Below are 17580 nucleotides of genomic sequence, written 5' to 3' on the forward strand. Positions count from 1 at the left end.
AAGGTGTTGGATTTGCGTGACGTCTTACACGTTGCTGACAGTTCCTCTCCCTGACTATTTCCCTCTGGCACGAAATACCTAGAGCCGATTTCTTTAACACATCCCACACGTTGTAAATACGTGTCTTGGTACTGGCGTGATGCTATACCACCTTCACTGAATCGTATTTTACGGTAAAACTTACACGGCATATTTTACGATATACAACATGTTCATCTTGTTTCGAAACTCACCCCGAAACGTCTGTTTCTTGCAGGCATTTGTCAGTGAAATGACGCTCACGGGGCTGTTTCTTAGCATGCTGTATTTGTCGAGTAGCTCACTGTAATACGATGTTACATACCTACACGTATCACTCAGTCATTACAGTGCCGTTCTTGAACACTTTAATTTTAAACTAAACTCACGCGCTGTGTTGTTGATCTAATACAGCCGCGCAAAATACTTCACTACATCAATCAGCCATCGCAGCAATGCGTATAATTAGCGCGTTCATTTGTTCGACAGCGGTATTCCTTTTAAAATTAATAGTCCTTTCTTGCAAGCACTGATAATAAAACGAAAATGCGACATTGTCACGGCTACTTCTGTTTGTTGTTTTTTGGCCGCTATACAATACAACTGTGGTGAAGGACAAATAGGCACAGCCGCGCGGGGTAGACGTGAGACGTGTGTTCTCGGACGCTTTGCCATGGTTCGCGCGACTACCCCCCTCCCCCCCCCCCCCCTCCCGTCACCCCGTCGGTGGTTCGAGTACTCCCTCGGGTATGTCCTTAACGTGAGTTAGTTTACGTTAGATTAAGTAGTGTCTAAGCCTAGGGACCGATACCTCAGCAGTTTGTCCCATAGGAACTACCACAAATTTCCAATTTCCAAAATAGACATAAACTGATATTGTAACTCTGATTGTCTACGTGGAAGTAACACGCAGCTCTCATAAGAATACGAATTTTTATTGGTCTGTCTTTCTTAGATCTTTCTTATTGGAGCGATCTTCAGGTGGTTTGACCACAATGAACACCGCAGTGTAATAAAAGTACAGAGACTCTTTGACCTGTTTGTCACCTGCCGTGGAACAAATAAACGCGCCAACTTGAAATACAGGGTGTATAAAAAAGAATCATCCGATTTGAACAAAATCGTAACAATTATGTAATTTGAGACATGTGCATGAAAAGCGTACTGTTAGAAAGAGCAAACTTTCGAGTTTTGTATGGTTCCCCCCAGGTAGCAACAGTGTGCGCCCACCTCACTTCTAATAAAAATGTCGTCGGGACAACAGAAAGCGTTTTCTGCTCTAAGTTTTGCGCAGTTCAGGTCAGTAATAACTGTTCAGCGTGAGTTTCGTATTAGGTATAGTGGGATCCTCCTACAGAACAGAGAGTTAGACAGGAAACCATACAAAATTCAGCTACAGCAGGTTCTTCGTGAATGTGACAAACAACAACGTGAGGAGTCCTGTAATTCCGTTCTTCGCAGGATAGAGGGTGACAATTTTCTTCCCTGCTTATTGTTTAGTGCCGAGGAAATATTCCATTTAAATTATGTGAGAATATGGGGTACTGAACAAATACGTTAAGTTGTACATCATGAGAGGAAGTCTCCAAAATTTAATGTGTCTTTTGAAGTTTCAAGGGAAAAAGCGTATAGTCATTTTTCTTTGCCGAGAACACTGTTCATGAAGCACATACCTCGATGTGTTTCAGAACATTCTTTTCCCACAGTTGGAGACTGATGCGGACGACTTCATTTAACAACTGGATGGGGCGCTGCCCCATTGACATTTGGAAGTTCGGTAATTTTTAAATCAAAGAATTACTGAACGATTGATCGGTCGCTCTGCACCAAATGACCCAGCCATACATTAATGGCCTCCAGGGTGACCCGACCAGACTTTATGTGATTACTTCTTGTGGAGGTTTACAAAAGGGTGTGTATACGTCCCTCCGTTACCAACAACAATGAATGACCTGAGACATCGCATAACAGCACCTGTAGAAATTGTAACATTCTCGCTGCAGTGTGGGAAAAATTTGAATACCACACTGATATATGTTGTGAGTCTTAATGGGAACATACTACACACCTATGAAAAAGTATGAAAAAACTGTTTGAGTTTTCCGTTCGTAAAAAAAATCATTTTATATGTTTATTAGTTTCCGAAATATAGATATGTCAAATCGGATAGTTCGTTTTGGTACACCTGTAGTGTACGCTGATTCGAAACTTCCTCGCAGATTAAAATATGAAACACTACATGAAGATTAAAAGGTTCGGCTGCAGCGATGAATAGTTATTGGAAAACTGCGGAACACCGGAATTAGGTAATAAAGAGAATGGAGCAACATGTGAAGACCTAAAGATAATTTGCGCTTTTTGCTGCCTGTGGTTGGATCATATCAGTACTGAGATTTCGGGGGTGAAAACTAAAACGTAATGTTTACTTGCGTTCTCTGATAGATGCTTTTTCAATATCTTGCAACAAGAAACCTTGTAATTAGCTTGCACCGCTATTCATACTTCGTTTGGATCTCTGAGTTGAGGTAACCTGTGCACTTCCAAAAGGAATTCACCTAAATATCCAGTACACTCGTGACATTCGACAATTAATGCCCATGACGTGGAGATAAATACCAATTTACTTGCATCAGTTAATTTATTTCATTCACAATCGATGGAATTCGTATTCTTTGATCGTTTCTAAAAGTACTAGAAGTACTAACAAGTAGTATATAATACATACCAATTCTCCATAGGCACGTTGCCGTAATTTCCAAGTACAAACGAATTCAACAGTTATGATTAACGATAATTTTTTCGACAGCAATTGTCACATTGATCACAAGCAGACTTAAAATTTCTTGTAATAAAAATAATATTCTTGTAATAAAAATAATCTTCAAGGAAAGCAAATCCCAATTTAGGTCAGTCTTACAGTTATGTTTCCAGCAAAACTTAAAGGAAACACTTTTCTAGCTTCATTTGATGTTATCATATGGTAAGACAGTTTGAACGTTTCTAAAACTTCCTGGCATCTTACTAGAATCACATCGTTTTAAAATAACATTAAAAGGATGATAGGTTGAAAACCCAAATAATTGCTCCCTTCTGTTTCTCGATTCTGTGCTTTGACTTAAGATTACATAACTTAATTAATCATCAATTATTAATTTTGGTGTTATTCCATTTGCTCTGGAGTTTAATACTACAAATAACTATTTCCCACATATCTCTTAACGTGTGGGCGCATACGAGTATATTGAAGGATTTGGTTGAGTCTAAACGTGATTTCCAATGCTAATGTAGGTAATTTGCGGTATGAATATTTATGAGACCATTGGGGTTGAAACGTGGAATTACATCCAGGGTTAATTGTAGCAATTAGGAGAGGGAAATGTCATGTCTCATAGGTCTTAGAATTTGATTGTGCTGCGTGCAGTTAACATAGATCTTTCTGAGATTTTTAAATTATTTAACACAAAAAGATACCAGAAAAGCATATCTATCATTTGGCTTAGAGGCAGCTGTGCCGACTGGCATACGAATACCAGAGCATGAAGGCTACGATCATTTTCGTGTGGAGCAACACAACACGAATTCAAATGCCGAATCAGCTCAACTATGCCTACAAAGAGGATAGCTAAGCTGCAGACAATCTTAATTTTTCTTTGTTGGCAGACATTGTAGGTGATTTTACACAACTCCAGACGAATCTCATTGTGTTGATCGGTTCAGACATCTGCTTTCTACAGTGTTCATTTTCATAACGTCACCAATTTTTGGCACTGGGATCGGGGAGAGGGGGGGGGGCAATATTTGGCTCATCAGTCCTCTGGCTGGTTTGATAACGTACGCCACGAATTCCTCTCCTCTGCCAGCCTCTTGATCTCACAGCAGCACTTGCAGTCTAGTCCTCAGTTGTTCGATGGATGTACTCCAGTCTCTATTTTCCTCTACAGTTTTTAGCGTCCAGGGCTCCCTCTAACACCATGGAAGTTATTTAGTGATGCCCAACAGATGTCCTATCATCCTGTCCATTATTCTGGCCCGTGTTCTCCTTATATTACTGTCATCGCCGATTCTCCGGAGAACCTACTTATTTCTTACGCTATCGGCCACCTAATTTCCAACATTCTTCTGTAGCACCACATTTCAAATGCTTCGATTCTCTTTATTTCCGGTATTCCCTCCGTTTCACTACCAAACAGTCATCAAATCAAGGCCTACATTTGGCACTAGTAGACTACTCTTAGCCTGGATTGCTCTTTGTTCCAGTACTAGTGCTGTTTATGTCGTCCTTGCTATATCAGTCATTGGCTGTTTTTCTCCTAGGTAACAGAAACCCTTAACCTCATCTGCTTCGTGATCACCAGTCCTGATGTTTATCGCTGTTCTCATTGCTGCTACATCAAATTACTTTCCTTGTCACTTCCTTCATGATTTTAAAAATTCCGATTGCATGTTTTCCATCGTTTCTGCCTTTTTTGGTCTTAAGACTTCCAAATATCTACTAAATTTTTATTCTAATGCTGGATTCTTTGTATCTTCCACATCAACTCCTTTTTTTGTTTCTTCTATCATGTCCTCCCGATAGTCTTCGTCCTCTCAGAGGCCTTCAGTCTACTCTTTCCATCTGTCTACTCTCTCCTCTGCATATAACAGAGGTATTCCGATTGCACTATTAATGTTACGCCCCTTGCTTTGTAGTTTAAACGAAGGTCGTTTTGACTTTTCTGTATGCTGAGTCAGTCCTTCCAGCACCATTTCTCTTACTTTACATTTTTCATGCAGTCATTTTGCCGTATCTTCCATGTACTTCCTATTTATTTCACTCCTAAGTGCCTTGTATTTCTATATTCCTGAATTTTCCTGAACAATTTTGTACTTCGTTCACCGATGGACTGAAGTATTTCTTTTGTTACCCACGGTTTCTCAGGAGTTACCTTCTTTATACCCTCGTATTTCTCCCCAAATTCTCTGCTTGCCCTTTTAGAGATGTCCATTCCTCTTCAGTGTAGAGGATAGTGCGCTTCTCACTGTCCCAGTATCTGTAGCCTCAGATATCCAATTGGCTGCTTGGTCTTCTTTTAAAGCAATTGTGAAGGGCTTTTTGGGTAACAGACAAGACCGAAACTAAGTTACCACTGTAAATGATCTGTTGGAAAACTATAACAACATGGGGTGTAGAATGTCGCTTAAAATTCAGTTTTTACATTCTCACCTGGATTTCTTCACGAAAAATTTGTGAGCCGTAAGCGATGAGAATGGCGAACGCTTTCACCAGATCATTCTTATCACGGAACACTGTTACCAAGGCAAATGGAACCCTTCGATGATAGGTGGGACTGCTCGGGTCTTGTTAGGGAGAGTGATGAAACGGCAAACAAAAGAAGACTTCCGTCGTCGCAGTTTTCAAAAACCAAAGACGATTAAAGGGGAAAATATCTTCTGAACTAATTTGGACGTTTTATTGGCATCATGCCCATATATACATACAAAATAATGGTTTCAAACGTTCTGAAAGTGTATTTTTGTTTGGCTTAATAGTGTCAATTTTTGCTGTTACCCTTTTTTATTTTTCTATGTATCTAAGAAATGTGAGGTCACACAGAAAAACTGATTTTACCAGTGTATTCAGCACCCCAAAATTAGGTAAACCCTACCATTTACAAACCAGATGAAGAAAAAAGTTTAAAATTGTTAACTAGTCTAATTATTGATGAGAAAACATACCATCTCTCATTCTTACTTACGCAGTGTTGTTAAAGAACATGTTTCTTCAAACCATGAAAGTTGAAGGGCCCTCATTTACTAGACTAGTTAGATAATGAAGCAAAGCAAAAGCTCCTTCATCCAGTGTAGTTAGATTTGCATTCTTTTAATTGCTTCAAACCGAGCTTGAGAATGAAAAATTTACTGTGTTACCTATTCTAATAGAAGATCGTTAATGCGCAGGCACATAGACCTCTACTAAACAATGATGTCATAGAGTAATATTATTAATAGTCCCCCTTGTTTAAATTAGAATAATTTCATGCTCTTTCCTGTTTAGTATTGTTTCCAGTTCCATGTGTGTTGGTAATGGGTTCTAAAAACTGCTGCATCTACTTCATTTATGGTACCTGTTGTTGAGAGACACATGTTACTATATTGCTTGATAACAAGAATTCCTAATTAGGGTTGTGACCGATGTTAATACGTAATGTTACAAATTGATTTTTTGATGGAAGAACGTCTGTTTCTAACCTTCCTGTTTACTGTTGGCTGTACTCTGCTGGAGTGTTTCGGAAACGAATCCCACTTTGATTGTTCTGCTCCCTTTAGGTTATCTTAGGACACAACTACCTCAAAAAATCCTCGCAGAGGTTTAACTTTAACACTGACTGCCGTTTAAGCGACATGTCTGATACCATTACAACCCTTACTTCACCTCCTTCCGAGCCCCAATGGCTATTTAATGTTCATATCCGTTTACATACTGGACTATCCATTCAATATCCCCATAGTTTTTCTGTCTCTTCATCTTCTGCTTGCGACTTTGGCATGTATACCTGAACAATCGGTGTCGTTTCTGTTAAGAAGCCGGCCGGACTGGCCGAGCGGTTCTAGGCGCTACAGTCTGGAACCGCGGGACCGCTACGGTCGCAGGTTCGAATCCTGCCTCAGGCATGGGTGTGTGTGATGTCCTTAGGTTAGTAAGGTTTAGGTAGTTCTAAGTTCTAAGGGACGGATGACCTCGGAAGTTAAGTCCCATAGTGCTCAGATCCATTTGAACCATTTTTTTCTCTTAAGAACAACACTACACTAAGTGTTTACAGTAACTCACTTTGCTCTACCTGCCTGTTCATAACAAGTGCTACTGCTGTCATACCACTTTCTGCTGCTGTTGATGTTACCCTATACTCGTCTTCTTACTATTTAACTGATCCCCACTGTATCTAGGTTGAGCCTTAACAGTCCTCCGTTCAGATTTTCTAGCATCCTTCCACGCTTAAACTTCTGAAATTCCACGCCCGCCCCTCTCCGAGAACCGAATGGGCAACTAGTACGGAATCTTTTGCCAATGGACAGGATAATCATGACGTTTTATCAATTACAGGCCAAATCTCCTCTGGCTACACACTGTGTCTTTAATGCAGTGGTTTCCTTTGCCTTTTGCATCCTCATGTCGTTGGTAATTGCTGATTCCTCCGCCCTTAGGGTCAGTTTCCGATCCCCAGGGCAAGAGAGTACCATAAACCGCCGTCCGCTCCACCGCCCTCTCTGACAAGGTCGTTGGCTGGTTGAGGGTGACCTCTTATGCCGCAAGTCTTCGGCCGGCATTGCTGATGATTTTTAATCAAAATTTAATCGATAACGGTTTTCAAACCCTGCACCGAGGACCTTTCGATTGGTAGTCAAAGACGCTACACCCTACTTTCGCTTTGTGTGTTGCATTATGGGAAAGAATGGATACAATCAGTTACAGAGAAGGTGTCGAATCCATCCAACCCCCACTCCCGTATGTTAGTGTGTTGGTCCCTCACAAGGTCAAAGTACTAGATTGGTTTCAAATTTTTGGTTCCTTTTTTTTATTTTTAGGTGAAAATAAAAATGTGATAGATATAAATTATAAAATTCCATAACTCAAAAGAAAACTATTTTTGTCCATGAATAAAACAATTAGATACGACTGCAGAACAAGGAAAAAATCAAACAAAGCTATCCAGTACCTTGACGATTAAAGAAAAGGTGCAACATATTTCCAAATAAAACATGATAACGTGCAAGCCCCTGCCACTTTCAATGACCGTTCACCATATGTTGGAGAAATACAATTGAGTTAGTCTTCGTCCGAGGGAAAACATCAAAGTCCGAACACAGAAGAAGTAGAACGAAGGAAGCAGCTTCTGCTGATCAGGTGAGTAAAACCAGTTATCGGGTATCCAGTGCCAGAGTTCTCGACTGCAAGAGGCAAGCCTGCCTAGTAATGAATCAAGTTGATGACGTCTTTCAAAGACCAATGCGGTGGAAGCGCTGGCCGGAATCATATTGTGTATGACCCTGTACCACGACAAGGCGACTACCATCGGGATGACGCGAAGACTAAAGTAAAAATCACACGGTTTTCCAGGATATCAATGGTGCGGCCATTTCAGCCGGCTTGAGGGATGATTGTTCTCAACAACGACAAATATCTGGTCGTATGGTGTGTCACTGATGAAATACCGGCTTCCAGAAAACTTTTATAGTAGCAAATTTAATCGTGTGCCGCAATTTAGAGTTGATCCGGCCAACATCAGGATGGAGAGTACGAATGGCCGGTCTAAGACACGTAAATAAGGAAGCTGTAGTGGTAGCAGAAGATAGACGACATGTTAAGAAGCTACGCCGTATAAACAATATTGAAGCTTTCGCTTTGATAATGGGAAGTCCGAACCCTGCAAGGGGACGGGGCCTCGCTACCACATCATTACAAAGTCCAAAAATTTGACTTGTGCAAAGGAAACGACCGGATAATTGCATCAGTTTATGGGACATCATCATGGAGACCGAGAATATTTTTTCAACATAGTACATTTTGCTGAAAATGTGGTATTCTAAGATCGTTGAGAAGAGGGCTATGACGAATTACCCGCTGAATTCGATCCATCACCTGGTGACAACTGAGTGCAGGCATTTTCGTCGGACAGAGATCCACGGTAATCTCCAATGGCTTGTGGCGAGCAACAACCGTTGCCGGTGGAATGACGACTTGATGAAATTCCCGCATCGTAACAGGGTGCATTTCCGTTCATTAATACGGGCTCTGACGAGAGAACACAAGAATTCTAATATGTGTCTGAACAAGGATATGCCGTTGGTATGACGTAGAAATACTATAACGCCATCCGCGTCCGCTCGTACCGAGAAGGTTTCTTCTGATATCTTCTAGCTATATAAGTGATCAGTGATACGGCGGAGCAGGGAGCCTAGGAAAATACAAAATGCGGGAGCTCGCCTGCTGTAAGCCTTGTCTGATGGTGATCTGGGCAGTAAGTTGCCCATTCTCTACGACAGAAACTTGAATATCAGGAAAAAGATAATACTCAACACGCAGTATGAGACCGGTCGCTTGTGCACCTGCATTAAGAAACTGTGATTCACCTGTCAAATGCCTCACCACAATCAATAAAAATTAATGCTCTAGAAACAGAAGTTGCTTCAGCCACACAAAGGCCTCTCAGCATTCGACTACAGAAGTCAGTATCGAGCGCCCACGTACACAGCTATGGTGAACAGCAAGAATTTTTTTCCTGCAATATCGACAAACTTCTATTAACCAACCTGGCTACGGTTTTGTAATCGAAATTAAGTGGTGTGGTCTGCTGGAATTTGTCCGGTTGTCTTAGGAATTAGAACCATTTTGCCAACCTTGAAATGGTCAGGAATCCAACGCCCAGAATCGTTTCATTTACCAGTGACTTAATGGCAACATCTAAAAGAGTCCAAAAATGTACATAAAATTCCGTCCAGTACCGACAATTGTTGCGATGATGACCGAACTATAAAGCGATGCGATATACATCATCACGACTAAAGTCACTTATAAATTCATCATTTAATGCAGGAGTAACCACACAGTCCAGGAGAGTAGGGTATGCATCGGGGATAATCTTCTCAATATCACAGACATCGTAAAGATCTGTAAAGAAATTATAAACCGCTCTGGAAGTGTAACGCTGAAATACATTCAAATTGCATCGAGTGGATAGACGTTTATGGATATGGAGACAACCTCATGAATCCGTGAACCCTGCATGTCAGCAGGGGACTATTAAAGCTGGTGGAGGCTCTGTACTGGTGTGAGTCGTGTACAGTTGGAGTGATTTGGGAATCTTACAGGTGACACGTACATAAGCGTCCTGTCTGACCACCTACATCCATTAACGTCCATTCTGCATTCCGACGCACTTCGCCAATGCCAGCAGGACAAAGCGACACCCCACACATCCAGAATTGCTACAGAGTGTCTCCAGGAAAACTTTTCTGAGTTTAAACACTTCAGCTGGCCCCAGACACGACCGTTATTGAGCATATCTGGGATTCCTTGCAAAGTGCTGTTCAGAATAGACCTCTATCCCCTCGTACTCTTATGGATTTATGGACAGACCTTCAGGATTCATGGTGTCACTTCCCTTCAGTATTCTTCTCATATTAGTAGAGTAGATGCCACGTCGTGTTGCGGCGCTTGTGTGTGCTCTCGGGACCCTACACAATGTTAGGCAGATATACCAGTTTCTTTGGCTCTTCAGTTTAAAATTGGGGGTCTGATCCACAGGGCGCAGAACGAAATTAAAATCAGGGCCTAACAGAAATTATTGCGGAGTTTTACGAAATCAATAAACTTTGTCCTCGTTATAAAAACGCGCGCGATCTTTTGAAAGTCGAGATCCTGAAGGGGCATAAAGAAGAATTTAAGTAAGGCCACAAAAAGAGCAGCATGTCGTTCGGCGGTTATGAAGATCTTCGAAATCTGTCAGTGGTATTCCGTCTCTCTAAAATAGCGCAGTACCAGTAGAGTGTTCAGGAGCACATTAAAGTAACTACAAAAGACGGGAATAGAAAAATATACAACTAACACTTCCGGCAAAAATATCACGTCTGCACTATAATCGTAAATAAATTGTCGCAGCGCAGCAAGTCGAAGCTAGGAATTAATTCTGTTCACATTCAAGGTGAGAAAAGTATAGGCCTGCGTCTAGTTATTACCAAATCAATACATTTGATTACTTGCAAATGGCCTTGGAAGTCGTGTATCACAGTTCATGGCAGAGTCAATGGATGAATATGAATGTAAAGATTTGCATCGTTCTTTCTACCCGATTTCTGCATATTTTTTTTCCATGCTCTCGCTCAGATTGAAAACGCCGGCGGCTTTTGTGCAGGAAAGCGACCGCCGCATGGAACAACGCATGGGGTGTGGGGCTCCTGCGTTAATTCAGTATCAGGCGCACAGGACGCGGTGTTTCACCTGAGAAACAACGGGAACGAAAACTGACGTTACGTCACTAGGTGTTCCACTTGCTCACTTGTGCCGATCTGGTTCTGATCACTACTGGTCTGTGACTTGCTTCCCCCCTACTGGGGCGCAGGAGGAGGGTGGGAATACGTTAAAACTGAGGGATTCCCGGCATGTCCCTTCGACGTAGTACGGAGCTCCGGAACAAGTCTGTTCTCGTACGATTTCGAAGAGCAATGTCGGTTTTCCTCTCGGGAGACACATTGGAGAGGGTACTCCACGCATCCGATTCTAGAACAGCAGCTGACATGTTATCTCCCGGTTTGAACTCGGAGAGGAGAGAGACGTGCTTCAACGGAATCATTTCAGTAGAGTGGAGGAGGGGAATAGTTTGACTCCTTACCATCTTGCGTCCGCCTACGCTTGTTTTGCAGTGGTGGTGGTGGTGGTGGTGGTGAAGGTGGCGGCGGTGGCGCGGAACGTGCAGTTGCCATGAAAGGCAACAAAAGGGGGCTTTCCACAGTGTTGTTAGGGAACCGTGGATGAAAACCGAAGGGGTCCTTCTTTGAAAAGAAATGGAAACGTAGACATCACGCCTGGTCGTCGGGTGGTATGGTGGGTGAGAAGTTGGCATACCATCGCTGTCCGGGACGTCTGCAGACACGTAGTCGCTAGTTCTCTTCCATAAGAAAGTCACTATTTATTCAAAGAGTATTTATTCAAGAGTAAGTTAGTACACGAGGTTAACGGCGGAAATGGGCTAGGACCATCCTGCAAAGGCTAGCGTTGCCCCTCAGGAACTCGATTAGGCGCAACAGCTGTCACCCGGGTAAACAGGTCTACTAAAGTTAACAGTTTATGATATTCGTAAGTAGATTTTAAGACCTTGACATGACCCGTGCAATTTGTGCGGAGGTGTCCATTCTCATTACATATAAAACAGTCTTTTGTAATTTATACACCCGGTATCCACTTTCCTGCAAATGAGAAGGGGTTCTCCGTTCGACAACCATGGCCACGAATCCAACACCATTATAAACTTGTAAACAATGTTGAGCGGACCAGTGTTGGAGGATGAAAGAGAACGAGCTTGGATTAGAAAAGGACGGAGAAGGAAATCGGCCTTTACATTTCAAAGGGACATGCTGGCATTTTCCATAAGCGATTTCGGGAAATTATGAAAAACCTAAATGTGTGTGGACGGACATGGGCTTCAACCATTGTTACCCCGAATGCCCCTCCAGTGTGCTAACCACTGCGCTACCTCGATCGGTCCGATTAGTGTTCCCACCTTATACTCCGCCTGTCCGCAAACGGAAGCACGACTGTCTTGAAAAAACTGTCGTTATTGAGAAAACTGTAAACATTCGAATATTCCACCTGTGCAATCACCAGAATAACCATACGAGGCCTGTACAAAAAATACCGTTACTTAGTCCATAAAATTTTTCTACGCTTATCTCTTACTTATTTGTGCATGATCTCCTTCGAAATACTCTCCTCCGCAATTGATACAACGCTCCCAACATCGGTTCCACTTCCGGAAGCAGCCTTGGTACGCCTCTTACTGAAGCCCGCGAAGTGCAGTCTGCGAATTTTTTTTATGTCGTCTTTCGTTGCAAATCTTCATCCTCTCAACGGGGTTTCCAGCTTTGGAAATCTGGACGGTATGGGCGACGAGGCAGCGCAATGATTCGGCTTTTGTACAATCGTGACGCAGGGGTCTCGTTATCGTGATGCAAGAGCGTTGAATTGTCTCGCCACATTTCAGGCGGTTCCCTTCTCACATTTTCTCCCAGGCGTCACACGTCCCGATAGTACGATTGATTATCAGTTTGTCTCTGTGGCATGGATTCATGATGAATAAATTCTTCACAGTCAAAACTATCAGCATGGCTTTGACATTTGTCCTAACTATTGAGCTTTCTTTGGTCTTGGGGAAATTTTACCGACTCATTTTGAAGATTTGAACCTTGGTCTCAACATCGTACCGTAGACTCACGTCTCATCCACAGTTACGATTATCTTAAGAAATATCTCGTTCTCATCTGCACGATCGAAAAGCTCTTCAACGATTGCGAGGCGGTCTTTTGGTCTTGACTCGCGAGCCGTGGGATGAACTTGGCGGTAGCACGATGCGTTCCAAGATGCTGTCTTAAGATTTCATGACATGATCCAACTGAAATTTTACATTCCTCTGCAATCTCTCGAACAATCTGTCTTCTATTGGTACGCACAGTTTCGTTGACGTTCCTGACACATGCGTCGTCGACAGATGTCCGAGGGCTTCGTAAACGAGTGTCAGCTTTAACTTGCGTCCGGCCACTTTTAAATCGTATAACCCATTCGTAACACCGAGTACGGCTTAAACACTCATAACCTTAGGCTTCCTGCTTCATTTGGTGTGTATCTGCGAAGCTTTTCTTGAGTTTCACGTAAAATTTAATGCAGGCTCGTTGCTCCTCTAACTCTGCCATCTCGAAATTCGCAAACCGTGTGCGACACAACGATCTATTCAATATGGCTCTGAACAGTAACAAACAGACTTTAAACAAAGAAACTTGAAGCACTGTACTGGGATGCTAATCTCATTTCGCTCCAACACGCCATTGGTGTGAGGCTACGAATGTTCCGGAGTTTTTTGAACAGACCTGGTAGTATTAGAATCACGGCGATGAGTGAGAGTGACTTGTTGCCTGAGCAGAAAAAGTAGCCTGTAAACATGAAGCGGGCCGAGATACTTCACATAAAACACATACGATTCAGAATCAAAGTAACCCATGTGTACTTGTTCTGAAGTTACTCTTACAGTGTCTACAAGCTAGTCATGAATTTCTAATGAACACGGCTGCACATGCCGTGTGGACTGGTCAGAATTAAGAATGACAGTACCTGTACGTAGAATGTCCACGGGCGCCGTGGGCGACATCATGGTGCAAGACAGCACCACGTCAAAACTGGGCCGCAGTCACGAGACGCTGAGAGACAAACGACAATCCAACGCACACAATGGCTCACCCGACACTGAGAGATCCGGGTGGTGTGAAAATTTTCGCTGCCAGTATTTCGTCGGCAAGAGGACAACAGGAGGTGGTGTAAGGTTCGTGATCACCAGGCTCTGCGGCAACATCCTGGTTTAAAAACCAGACTTGTCCGCAGTGTTTCATGAAACGTGGGCATGTTGAAAGCGATCTGTCCGTCGAATGGGGATGCTAAGTTTGGCAGGGTCCCTTGGTGCTATGTGCCGATGTGCCGACACCGGGTTTCACCCACTCCCTCCTTTCTTCATCGTTGTAGTAATATAAAAAGTTGTAATGTAGCTTGTTGCAAACAAACAAACAACCGACACTGAGGAGGAACAAGGAAGCTCTCGTAGGGCTCCGATAGAGGCGTGAACCGGCAGAGCTTCCTTGCCCAAGGCGAGTGCTTGGGTAGCTCTGTTGGTAGAGCACTTGCCCGCGAAAGACAAAGGTCCTGAGTTCGAGTTTTAGCCGGCACGGTAACTCATCGTGTTCGGTCAGAGTGTTAGCTGCCCTCTGTAATAAAAAAAACTCATTTACTGGATCAACGACGAACTGAAATGGGTGTCTTGCGACGTCCGCCCCGAGCAGATACAAAGAAAAAATAAAAAAGACGAACTTTTGTTTGAGATTAAAAAAACGGCGCCAAGCAGAAATGATCGAAACCTTGGACGACGTAGTATACAGAATTTCATCAGTACATCCTTTGTGGTTCAGGATTTAGTCAATGGATAAGCTGAGTGAGCTAGTCATCGAGTTGTTCGTGCACAGCAGCCACTACGCGAAACGTCGCAGTGGAGGTTGTGCGGCGGGTGTGCGCCAGTATACTTGGAGTCGGCGAGTCCCCAGGCGCTGCCACACCGCTCTTGCTGATTGAGTTGCGCCGTGTCTCCTCGCCGCCTGTAGCCGCCTAACCAGATAGCAGGGCGTCAGCTGCTAGCCGGCACACTCGCCGAGCAGATCTGATTTGCATAGGGCGGCTCTCCCCCACCTCCTTCCCCCACCCCACACACCTAGCAGCTGGACTAACGCCGCTCCGTCAAGCACTCTGCCTGCTACTCAAACGCAATTCCGTAGCGACCATGTCCGCCGTTTTACGTCTGTGGCACTTCTCTTTTCTTTAAATGTATGTTACTGAATGGTGAAAGTCAATGAGAAAACTACTGTAGTTACGTTGCGATCGACCTGTGTATTTCAGTCAGTTCTACAGAACATCGCCAGTATTCTGGAAGGCGGCAGAAGTAGTCTCCGGAACAAGTAAAATAGAAGAATTCGAGTAGAACTCGAGCTCAGAGCGTTCCGTAAAAAACTTAGTGAAGTGTACAGCTAGGTCAAAATGGTTCAAATGGGTCAAATGGCTCTAAGCGCTATGGGACTTAACATCTGAGGTCATCAGTCCCCTAGTCTTAGAACTACTTAAACCTAACTAACCTAAGGACATTACATACATCCATGCCCGAGGCACTATTCGAACCTGCGACCGTAGCAGCAGCGCGGTTCCGGATTGAAGCACCTAGAACCACTCGGCAACAACGGTCGGCTACAGCTAGCTGCCCATGCTGATAATCCATACGGACATGATATCGGTCATGGGAATTCCAAGAGTTTTGAGAACGTTTTAAGTCAAAGTTATGTGTGTAATTTCACATTCGCTGTTTTCATTTTTTTGTTTATTTCATTAATTCTGGAATTATATTAGTATGCTTTGATAACCAGCAGTTGCAGATGCGTCGGCTTCGGCTGCTCTCGATCTTCTTGCGATTACTGGTAAGATTTGATGTTACTCTTCAGAGATTAAAACAATACGTCCTGTCAGAGGGCCATTGTTTTTATGCGAATGTCAAATTGTGCTATGAAATCCTAAACCGAAAATTTTGTGCAATATCTGGCCCTCTTCCCAAAAATTGGAACCAATTACCAGCATTACTTTGTTCTGAAACATTACGGATGTTGTACTTGATGTAGGCATAAAATGTTAGGGAATGTTTGTATGTATAATGAGCTGTTCGTAAAGGACCTGCAATGTTAATGCCAACATGGCATGTAGCTCGCATAGCCTTATGCCTGTCACCTCTAGATTGTAAAGGCATCATTTTCGCAGTGGCAGGGGACTTCATTTCATCTTATCTCAGCCAGTTACTACGAAATATTTGTAAATTATTCCCTCAAACTTCCTCATGAATCACTTTACCTGTTACTGAAAACCACATCGAAGTTTCTACAGCTGCTACTGAGAATCGTAACTCATTACGGACGCAATGTAGATTGGCAATGGAAAAAAAATTTTTTTCTGAAAAAATCACGAATTAACAATTTTCGTATCTGCTTTCCTTAACTTTAACTGTGAAACCTTGCTTCTTCCCAAATTTCATGGTTGTACGTCAACGGGAAATACCTCATAGATTTTATAGATTGCGTCTGCGAGTATCAATAAATGTCTGTAGCTTGTGATTTCACTGACTTAGAAGGTTAATTTTGTTACACCACCAAGGGACGACAGCCACCAGTATGTGATGAAAATGTTCACATTTGGTGCCTCTATCCGTTTGTGAGCGAAAGGGGATCTTAACAGTTTGACAAACAGATAGATAGAAAATCTAGTGATCCTATAAGAGTTCTGTTTTTACCAGCTGAACTACGGAACCCTATACCAAGAGAAAAAAAAACAAAAAAAAAAAAACCACTCCAGTCGCTGTCGAGAACTTTACTGAATCCGGAATTGGTTTTGGCCTTTAAATTAGGTCATATCCAAGCGGTTCTGAAAACTGCCGTATATGTGATACATTTATAAATGTTGCATATAAAAGATGAAGAAAAAACGGGGTTTACACGTGTATAGTACAGGTACAGACAGAGCATATAACGAACACTATACTGGAGCGGAGAAAAGTCAGATGATAAAAAAGTACTTGTCAGGTGGATTTAAGAAGTTATATGCCCATGATATTGTGAGAGATATGGTAATGTCAAGATTACAAAAACTGAACAATTTAGTACATTAAAAGTGTTGCGTTGTGTACCTTTACCAGGATTTATGTCGAGATATATTCAAAAACGCCAAGTTGCATATTTTAACAATAAAAGATTAAGAATAACTTTTGGATATAATAAGACGTAGATTAGTTGCAATAGATAAGGCATTCCATCCGAGTTAAAAATTACATCCCTTAGAGTGCAGAAGTTGAACCCCAGGGGCTGTAGAGTTTTATTGCGTTAAAAGTCATTATCTCACTCTGGGAGTCAGAAGTGGTTAGAACTACCGACCGTACAGTTTGCTTCAAGCACTTCAGGAGTTTTGTTGTTTCAGACATTACAGGAGTTTAGTGTTGGAAACTCTGTTTAGCCCACTGAAAACACTCGAAACCATAATTTACGCTACATCTAACTTCTGCATATGTCAATGCAGCTTTTTCCTCATCAGTATTAAGTACAGAACATCATGAACTTGTTCTACGACGTCTTTGCTAATGTGTACATTTCTGATTTTAGTTTGTTAGTTGTACAAAACTTTAGGCTTGCTGTAACTAGTTTTCTGGGCTACTGTCAAACTTTCTCTACTTCTAGTGTAAGTTCCTTCAA

The sequence above is a fragment of the Schistocerca gregaria genome, chromosome 3 (genome assembly GCF_023897955.1).
Source record: "Schistocerca gregaria isolate iqSchGreg1 chromosome 3, iqSchGreg1.2, whole genome shotgun sequence".
NCBI lineage: Eukaryota > Metazoa > Arthropoda > Insecta > Orthoptera > Acrididae > Schistocerca > Schistocerca gregaria.